The sequence below is a fragment of the Macrobrachium nipponense genome, chromosome 24 (genome assembly GCF_015104395.2).
Source record: "Macrobrachium nipponense isolate FS-2020 chromosome 24, ASM1510439v2, whole genome shotgun sequence".
Taxonomy (NCBI): domain Eukaryota; kingdom Metazoa; phylum Arthropoda; class Malacostraca; order Decapoda; family Palaemonidae; genus Macrobrachium; species Macrobrachium nipponense.
In genome coordinates this window covers 29,497,466-29,508,529 of record NC_061091.1, presented here as the reverse complement: position 1 = coordinate 29,508,529, position 11,064 = coordinate 29,497,466, and the positions used below count along the sequence as shown (strand labels likewise).

General features: G+C 34.3%; 1 protein-coding gene across 1 annotated transcript in view; it reads left to right on the top strand.

Moving 5' to 3' along the window:
* Positions 1-938: 938 nt before the first annotated feature.
* LOC135202599 (trichohyalin-like) overlaps positions 939-11,064 on the top strand; it is a 201,827-nt gene continuing 191,701 nt past the window's right edge. The window contains exon 1 of the mRNA XM_064232112.1: positions 939-1,231. The gene's annotated coding sequence lies outside the window, so the exon portion shown is untranslated. The remainder of the gene's footprint in view (positions 1,232-11,064) is intronic.

The window sequence follows — 11,064 nt, the reverse complement described above, 5'->3', positions numbered from 1 at the left end:
AATCACTTTAAAATTATATTAATAATCGTAATTAACAGCTGCAATTTACGTAATGCCCTCAAGATAATCTGTTGAAAATCACCTTGCAAGCTTCCTGTTTGCCTGCTTAGTCTTTCAAATCTCGACTGTTTGTGGTTAAACTTGTGTTTGCTAACTGACGCTTTCTCCCAGATTAGTTTCCCAAGATCAAGAAGGTGAAATTTTACAAATTCTTGGTACCTTTCTTACTCTCAGTTCTGAGCTTTTGATTAAAATCCTTATTTTTCGCATAATGACGAATAACGCAGGGTAAAGCTCTCATTTTTTGAATCTCAAAAAAAAAAAAAAATAATAAATGAAAAACGCGTAAACTTTCGGCTAAAATTATCATTATATTCTCTACATATTTTTACGAAAAGCGCAGGTTAAAATGGCCCTTGTCTTGTAAATCTTTACGGAAAGTGCAAGACGATTTTTACAAGTTTGCTAATGAGACGTTGGTCATGTAAGGCAAGTAATATGAAATAATAATTATTTTTTTCATCTTTCTGAAAAAACGCAGGTTATAATGGTTCAGTTTTTAATCTTCACAGAAAAAGGGGAAATAATTTCTATTAATTTTGCAATCAAACGCTGGTCATTTAAGGCAGTATAACAGTCAAAACAAGGCATATACACTTCTCCTCCTTCCGATATGGCTGCCATATTCCCATCCCCCCTCCTTCCCCCGCCCCCTCTCCCCGAGGGGAGAGATCAGATCTCTAGCGAACCTTCAGAAAACACCTTTACCCCCAGAAACTCTCCTCTACTGTGGCACGAAGGCAGCTACAGCTACCTACCTACCTACCTACCTACCAAGCTGGCTGGGTAGATAGATAGCTAGCTGGCAGGCCACGCCGTGCCCGAGCGCCCAAAATAACATGCCCCAGTTTTGGCATAGTCCCCGAGCCTCCTCCAGTTGGCCAAAGGGGCTCGCGCACGAAACGGTACCCTCGGGGGCGCAGCAGATTCAGTTGGCCCTACCCAAGCCTTCCCGCAAGGTCTTCTCCCTTCGTGAATGCGGTAGTGTGCGTGTGTCATGTGTCGCCGCGGGGGGAAATAACGGAGGAGGCCCCTAACTCTCGCCCTGTGGGATCTCTTTACTTAAAAAAAAAAAAAAAAGGAAAGCGTTAGGAGGCACTCGCAGTGATTCAATGATGTCATATCTCCTGCTCTTCTTCCTTTCCAACTTCCGCCGATTTCACTGAACGGGGTAAGTACGAACTCTCACACTCACACCTGTGGGCCGGATGGTTTCGGCTAGGTATAGACGGTGCCCACCCCCTAGTAGAGGCCCTGCTACACCCCTTCCTTCTCCGTTGCCGCTTCTTCTGCTGAGTGTGTGTGGGGGCAGCAGAAAAGCAGCGGCAGCAGGAGCTGGCATGGGAAACAGTGTTCCGCGGCCAAGGCGATGTGTGTGTGTGTTTATAATATGCCCCGTTGGGTTCTTGAAGCTACATCGGTCCAACCTGAAATTCGCTCTTGCTGCTTGCTGGTGGATTGTCGGTTTACACACACACACACACACACACATGCAGAGAGAGAGAGAGAGAGAGAGAGAGAGAGAGAGAGAGAGAGAGAGGGCGGTGTGAAGGAAGTTAATTCTCTTATCTTGTGGTTCAGGAATTCTTGCTCTGTAGATTTCTGTGCTATTTGGGGCCATTGCTCCTTTGATTATCTTTGTATTTATTTATTTTATTTTTCTTCAAGTGACCCTGTTTTGAATGAGACGGTACTATTATTATTATGATGATGATGATTATTACTACTGCTGGAGACTTAAAAGAATAAACAATCTCAGGAATTGTAATAATATTCATTATCAATATTGTTATTTCTATTATTTTCCGTAGTAATTCAACATAATAATAATAATAATAAAAATAATAATAATATAATAAAATGTAATAATAATACATATTATTAATTTTTGTTATTTCTATTATTTTCCGTAGTAATTCAACATAATAATAATAATAATAATAATAATAATAATAAAGATAATAATAATAATAATAATAATAATAATAATAATAACAACAATAATAGTAATAATAATAGTAATAATATTAATAATACATTATTATTATTTTTGTTGTTTGTTCTTTTCCATAACAAGAACACACCAAATTGCGCAACCATTGAAGCATTTAACCCATCAAAGCATATCTCAAGTGATGTATCATCATTTTATATGAATAATCTTTGAAACTTGTCTGTCTCTACACAAACAATTCCGACGTCAGTAATTCCGTTGATTATCTTAAATAAATGTGCAGATAAATATTAGGATGTGGGAATTAAAGATATATTACAAAATCTGTTAATAAATGAAGTTAAGGATGTAAGAATCAATTACACATTAAGAGCATTATCATCATTCAAAACTGCTCTCGATAAAAGTACTTTAATCTTCATGCATAGAATTATTCTGACTTTCAGATAATCTGGCAAGAATTTCTTGGGAATTATTCAGAAAGGAAATGATTAGACAGCTGTAAGAATTAATGATTTATTAAAAATCGCTGCCATTATCGTTCAAAACTGCTCTTGATAACAACAATGACCGTGTGGTATAGAATTTTTCTAACCTTCAGGTGATTTGGATAGAATTCCTTGGGAATTTTTTTTTCAGACGGGAACTGATAAGACAGCAACTGCAGATGCTACATTTGATTAACATTTCCTCTTTGTTGCTTTGCAACCAGTGGGAACTTCGTAGGAAATTTGAAAAATGTCGAAGAATCTTAATTTTCTGAGTTTTTGGTGTTTATGGTTTCCAAGAAGTGGGAACTTCGAGAATACGTCATTTATTGGATTTGTTTTTATTTTGTGGCTGCCAACCATTAGGAACTTCGACAGTACTTCGAAAACTTTAATTTGTTGGAATCTTTCAGTTCTTGTGTCTTCAAGCCAGTGGGAACTTTAAAAAAAACTTCGAAAAAAGTTGATTTATTGGAATTTTGGATTTCTGTGGGTTCCAACCAGTGGGAACTTCGAAAAGACTTCGTAAAAGCTTTTTTTAAAAATTGGTTCTTGTGGTTTCCAGCTGGTTGGAACTTCGAAAAAAACTTCGAGTAAACTTCACTTGCTGGAATATTTCTCCTCTACTGGTTTCCAACCAGCGGAAATTTCGAAAAACTTCATTTATAGTTTTTTTCTTAATTCTTATGGCTTCCAACCAGTGAGAAAGCTGAAACGAAATTCATTTAATGTTTTTATTATTCTTATGGTTCCATCCAGGAGAACTTTGGAAAAGCTTCACTTATTGGAATTTTTTGTTTCTTGTGTTTCTCAGCAAGTGTGAACTTCGAATGAACTCCGAAAAAGACTTGATTTATTGGGAATTTTGGGGATCTTATGTTTCCCAACTAGTGGGGGCTTCAAAACACTTTAAAATTCGAAAACAACTTTATTTATTGGAATTCTTTGATTCTTTGGTTTCCATCGACTGGATGGAAACCAAATAACTTTTAAAAACTTCGAAAATACTTCATTTATTGGAATGTTTAAGTTTTTAAGTTTTTAAATTTCTGTCTTCCCGTTTACCGTAGCCAAAATATAGACCAACTTGAGCTCTTGCAGTACATGACAATTTATTCACGAAATCAATCAGGTTTTTGGGTAAATAATCAGTATTTGAAGAACCTCTGTGAACCTTCACAACCTGGCAATTTAATAAGAAAGTCAATAAGAATTTTAAGTAAATAATCATTATTATAAGAAACTCTGTCTAATTTCACACAAACAGGCAATTTGATAAGAACAATCAGGTTTTATTTGGTAAATAATCAAACAGTATTTAAATCAACTGCCTAATTTCACAACGTGGCAGTTTAATAAGAAAGTCAATTAGGTCTTTTGTTAAATGATCAATCAGTATTAAAAACTTGACAATTTGATAAGAAAGTCAATCAGAATTTCAAGTTAATAATGAGTCAGTATTTTGAAAAACTTCCTAATGTCACAACTTGACAATTTGATAATAAAACGAATCTCGTTTTTGATAAATAATCACTATTTTTAAAAACTGTCTAATCTTCCAACCTCGGAAGTACAAGTAAATAATCAATCAGTTTTTTTTTAGAAAACTGTCTAATTGCACAACCTGGCAGTTTAATAAGAAAGTCAATGGGTCAATCGGGTCTTTTGTTAAATAATGAATCATTATTATAAGAAACTCTGTCTATTTTCATATTACAGCTACAGGAAGTAGTTACAGTGACGCATGCGCCCAAAGTCACTGTATTTATTCATCACAGCAAGTTGACTGATTGATTCATGGCCACTAATACTGGCGTCACAATCCCAGCAAGTCTCATCCCCTTTTGACAGGTCTGCCGGCAACTGCACTAGCTGCTACTCGGGCCGCTTACCTTACCTTACAGACCTTACAGTTCGTTCGGGTTGCCCCAGGTCCCTCAGTGTGAGGCGCCTCTAATGTCTACCAGAGAGTTGCTAGTACATCTTCCGGTATATTTTGCATCTTCCAATCTTGGATGGTCTGGGATGCAGTTTAGATATTTGTCGAGCTTATTCTTAAACACATCTACGCTCACTCCTGATATATTCCTCAGATGAGCTGGCAACGCATTGAATAGACGCTGCATTATCGATGCTGGTGCGTAGTGGATTAATGTCCTGTGTGCTTTCCTTATTTTTCCTGGTATAGTTTTGGGCACTATTAATCTACCTCTGCTTGCTCTTTCTGATATTTTTAGTTCCATGATATTTTCTGTTATTCCTTCTATCTGTTTCCATGCCTGAATTATCATGTAGCGTTCTCTTCTCCTTTCTAGACTATATAATTTTAAGGATTGTAGTCTTTCCCAGTAGTCTAGGTCCTTAACTTCTTCTATTCTAGCTGTAAAGGACCTTTGTACACTCTCTATTTGTGCAATATCCTTTTGATAGTGTGGGTACCATATCATATTGCAATATTCAAGTGGACTACGAACATATGTTTTATAAAGCATAATCATGTGTTCAGCTTTTCTTGTTTTGAAGTGCCGTAACAACATTCCCATTTTTGCTTTACATTTTGCCAACAGAATTGCTATTTGATCATTGCATAACATGTTCCTATTCATCATCACACCAAGGTCTTTAACTGCTTCCTTATTTGTGATTGTCTCATTATTAGGTCCCCTATATGCATATAGCTTTCCTTCTCTGTCTCCATAATTTATTGATTCAAATTTATCAGAGTTAAATACCATCCTATTTACCTCTGCCCAATCATATACTTTGTTAAGGTCTCTTTGTAGAGCGTTCCTATCTTCATCACAAGTAATTTCTCTACTTATTCTTGTGTCATCAGCGAAACTACTCACTACCGAATCCTTAACATTACTGTCTATGTCTTCAATCATAATAACAAACAATATTGCAGCTAGCACCGTACCTTGTGGCACACCGGATATTACCTTGGTTTCATCCGATTTCTCATCGTTTGCAATAACTATCTGTTTTCTGTTGTGTAAAAATTCTTTTAACCATCTTCCTACTTTATCTACGATATTGTGTTTTCTAATTTTCTTTGCTAATATATTATGGTCTACTTTGTCAAAAGCTTTTGCAAAGTCTAGATAAACCACATCTGTTTCATTTCCGCCCTTTTCATATTTTTGAATATGTTCTCACGGTGGACTAACAGTTGGGTTTGTGTACTTTTTCCGGGTACGAAACCGTGTTGTCCTATATTAAACAAATTATTTTTTATTAAATGTTTCATAATATTTTTCTTCATTACCCTTTCATACACTTTCATAATATGTGATGTTAGACTCACAGGCCTATAATTACTTGCCTCTAGTCTTGATCCACTTTTGAAAGTAGGGTGATATATGCTAATTTGTGCTCAATCATAAATCTTGCCTGTATCTACACTTTGTCTTAATAATATTGCAAGTGGCTTTGCGATAGAATGAACTACTTTCTTTAACAAAATAGCAGGGACTCCATCCGGCCCTGCAGCAGCTCCATTTTTAATTTCATTAATTGCCTGCACAATATCAGCTTCATTAATTTCTATGTCAGCTAAATATTCACTATTTTCTTCCCTTACTTCTATATCATTATCTTCATTATCTATTCTAGGGGTGAATTCTCTCTTATATCGTTCTGCCAGTATGTTGCAAATTTCCTTTTTTTCATTCGTTAATCTCCCTTCAATTCTCAGAGGGCCTATTTCTATTCTTCTTTTATTCATCTTCTTCGCATATGAGTATAATAGTTTGGGGTTTTGCTTGATATTTAATAGGGTTTTTTCTTCCAAGTCCCGTTTTTCATTTTCTTTTGATTGTATAATCTTTTGTTCTGCATTTTCTATCTTACTTTTTAGTTCTATACTTTCCATGCATTTTTTTCTTTTGCAAGACCTTTTTTCCATTTTCTGATTTTCTGGAACAAGATCCTTCTGTCTCTTGGTATGCATGAATGATGTTTACTTTTCTTCTTCGGTATATATTTTTCCACTATTTTCTCCAATATTTTATATAATATCTCCGTATTTACCCTTATGTCATCACTTACGAAAATGTTATCCCAATCTTTGTTTAATTCTTCATTAATTTCTGACCATTTTATATTTTTACTGTAGAAGTTGTATTTTCCATATCCTTCCCACTTTTTCATTTCTTGCTTATCTCTATTTTCACTTGCTTTGGAATGAACTGTTAATTCTATGACATTATGGTCTGAAATACTCGCATTATAAACTATTATTTCTTTAACATAATTCATCTCGTTCACAAAATACTAGGTCTAAAGATATTTCCTTTCTTGTTGGCAGGTGATTTATTTGTTGAATGTTGTATTCTAGTAGCATATCTAATAGCTTTTCAAATTGCCTCTTATCTTCTGCACTACTATTACTCTCTTTTTTATATGTATAAGTACAACCACAATCTCCTATTCGTTCTTTCCATTCTACGAAAGGAAAGTTGAAGTCACCAGATAGGAGAATAGTCCAGTCCTTGTGATTTCTACATATATCATCCAATTTTTCAATTATTAAGTCAAACTCTTTAGTATTAGGAGGTCTATATATTACTATGTTCATCAATTTTTCAGATTCAAATTCTACCGCTATTAGTTGAGAGAGAGAGAGAGAGAGAGAGAGAGAGAGAGAGAGAGAGAGAGAGAGAGAGAGAGAGAGAGAGAGTTTTTATTTCTAGATGACCTGTCCAAGCTGGCTTCATATTTGGATGTTAATTAGATGGGGTAGTCACGCACGGACACGTATACACACAGACATGTATAGGCACGTCTACATACAAACGTGGACATGCAAACTCACGTACACACACGTACACACACGGTCAAGTTTACATATGCATACACATACAAACACAGACATGAACAAGCAACATTACGCACACATATTTCATATTTATACCAGACGAAATAGGGACAACAAAAATGGTACTAGCAACCAACGTAAGCGAGAGAGAGAGAGAGAGAGAGAGAGAGAGAGAGAGAGAGAGAGAGAGAGAGAGGTCCTTGATGTCTCAGACGAAAATGAATGACCATGAATTACTTCTAGACAGGGTGACATGTAATCACAAGATCTCCACGTGTCAGTGAGAGAGAGAGAGAGAGAGAGAGAGAGAGAGAGAGAGAGAGAGAGAGAGAGAGAGAGAGAGAGGGGCAGCAAGATCCGTAAGATCCATTGCCATTGTGGGAGGTCTTAGACATTGGTTTTAGTGACTTTCTTCGGTTGTGAGTCTTATTTCGACTTGATATCCTATGCAAGAAGAAATTCTATTCTAGAGTATCCTAGTGTGTCCCTCTAGTGTCCTACCTGTTTTTTCGTACTCTCCGGTGTTTTATAGAGCCACGAGAGTCCTTCTTGTTGCTCAGTCAGTGTCCTGCAGGGTTCTCAAGTTTGTTGGATATCCTACAAAGTTATATCCTTATCTATCTTATCCTAGATGTTTATAAACGTCTTCAATGAACGTTCTACTCGTCCTAAACGTTTAAAATAATAATTATACTGTTATGCATTCTTCGTCTTAAGCCATTTGTGATTCATTTGTTTATATTTTGAGTACGATTGTTTATTATTGATCAGTAACGAGTAACAGCTCATTGGATATCACCATTTGTTGCTCTAGAAGAAAATAATACATTACTTTGACATTTCTCCAATATATGAATATGAAGTAGAATAATATAAAATTTAGTAAATTGATCAATAAATAAACAAGACAACAGATAGATAATAGATAATAAATAAGTAAATAGACAAATGGGAAGGTACAGTAATTGGACAAAGTATACAGGAAGTAACTCAATTTTATTGCAGCCACGGTCATTTCATTGAAGCTGATGTCTAGAAACCTTCTTTGGAGATACTTCATCAAAAAAGATCACGAAGAAAGGGTATGTATATACAAATATAAATTTGCTTATATATATATATATATATATATATATATATATATATATATATATATATATATATATATATGCCCTTTCTTTGTGATCTTTGATGAAGTGTCTCCAAAGAAGTTTTCTAAACATCAGCTCCAATGAAGGCTTGCAATAAAATTTAGTTACTTCCTGTATGCTATGTCCAATTACTGTACCTTTCCATTCGTCTATTTACTTATTTATTATCTATTATCTATCTATTTGGAATCATTAATATCTTTATGGTGTTTAAACAGTTATTATTGTGGTCTTTATTCCCTCAAGTGTTTACTCAACCATGCACTTGTCCAAATTAGGTCAACTGATTCCTCAGGCTCATCATAGTTCACTCACCTGTACTTAACCTGGACTGTGGAACAGTCTACCTGTCATGCAATTGGAACTTCAGAAGTTCAAGCGGAGATGCAATGCATTACTACCCGAATACAATTCTCCTTCCATTTTAATACATTTGTATCTTTTTCTGCATCTCCCATCAGCTCCTCTTACTTCGTCTTAATGAACATATTCTTTGGAAGCTTGAATTTCAAGTCAGCGGCCACTGTGGGATTGTCACTTGTGATTAGGATTTGTTATCTGAATAATAATAATAATAATAATAATAATAATAATAATAATAATAATAATAATAATAATAATAATAATAATAAGGAATCTGGAAAAACTAGAGGCTGAAGTAGCTCCAGGTCTCATGCAGAAGAGTGTGATCCTAGAAACGGCGCACATAGTAAGAAAAGTGATGGACTCCTAAGGAGGCAGGATGCAACCCGGAAACCCACACTATAAACACCACCCAGTCGAATTGGAGGACTGTGATAGACAAAAAAAATAAATAAATAAAAGAATATTCTTTTATTTATTTATTATTAATAATAATAATTTTTATTATTATAATAATAATAATTTAAAGCCAGTGGCCTTTTGGTGGGCTTGATCCACATAAATTAGGTACCTCTTCTGAATAATAATAATAATAATAATAATAATAATAATAATAATAATAATAATAAAACACTCTTATAAGGTATCATACGACCTTCATCCACATCACGATTTTACGTACTTCTGCCGTGCAAAACAAGCACGTAAAAAGGGGGGGTTTAGAGTAAGCATCCAAATACACTCATCCATCCTAACTAAGTGCCATTACGTGCGTTTACATTTGGCACTTTAGTGCCACGCGTTTCTTGTGGCCGGGGGTTGTTGTTGTGGGGGGGGGGGAGAAGGGGGGGAAGTGCCCAGCTCTTTCGTTTGGTATATTACTGCTCTTCATTAGTGACATAACTCTTCTAATCTCATTTAAGGATTGTTACATTGTCACATCAGAGAATTGGTTAAATCTTATTTATTCTTTTAACCTAAAGGATTTTCAGTGGATATTGACAACATCAAAGAATTGGTTGAATTTTATTTATTATTTTAACCTAAAGGATTTTCAAGGGATATGGAAGCCTGAGAGAACTGGTTAAATTTTATTTATTTTTTTAACCTAAGGGATTTTCAATGGACATTGCCAACATCTAAGAATTGATTAAATTTTATTTATTCTTTAAATCTAAAGGATTTTCAATGGACATTGAAACCTCAGAGAATTGGTTTTTATCCTTATGGGTTTTCATTGGACATTGTCACATTGGAGAATTGGCTAAATTTTGTTTATTTTTTCAACCTAAGTGATTTTCAGTGAATATAGTCAACATCAAAGAGTTGGTTAAATTTTGTTTATTTTTTAACCTAAAGGTTTTTTAATGGCCATTGAAACCTCAGAAATTGGTCAAATTTTGTTTATTTTTTAACCTAAAGGTTTTTTAATGGCCATTGAAACCTCAGAAATTGGTCAAATTTTATTCATTTTTTATCCTTATGGATTTTCAATGGACGTTGTTACATCGGAGAATTTGTTAAATTTTATTTATTTTTTTTTAACCCAAGGGATTTTCAATGGAAATTGTCAACATCAGAGAATTGGTTAAATTTTTTTTCATTCATTATCCTTACAGATTTTCAATGGACATTGTCACAACGGAGAATTGGTTAAATTTTATTTATTTTTTTTAACCCAAGGGATTTTCAATGGAAATTGTCAACATCAGAGAATTGGTTAAATTTTTTTTCATTCATTATCCTTACAGATTTTCAATGGACATTGTCACAACGGAGAATTGGTTAAATTTTATTTTTTTTTTTAACCCAAGGGATATTCAATGGAAATTGTCAACATCAGAGAATTGGTTAAATTTTTTTCATTCATTATCCTTACAGATTTTCAATGGACATTGTCACAACGGAGAATTGGTTAAATTTTATTTATTTTTTTAACCTAAGGGATTTTCAATGGACATTGTCAACATCAAAGAATTGGTTAAATTTTATTTATTTTTTAACCTAAGTGATTTTCAATGGACATTGTCAACATCAAAGAACTGGTTAAATTTTATTTACTTTTATCCTTATGGATTTTCAATGGACATTGTCACATCGGAGAATTACTAAAATATTATCTATTTTGGGGAGTTTTTTTAAAATACATTTTTGGGAATAATTATTCATTGAATTCCAAAAACTGGGGGTTTGAAGGCTATTGAATTTTTCAGTGAATTTTTGACTCTT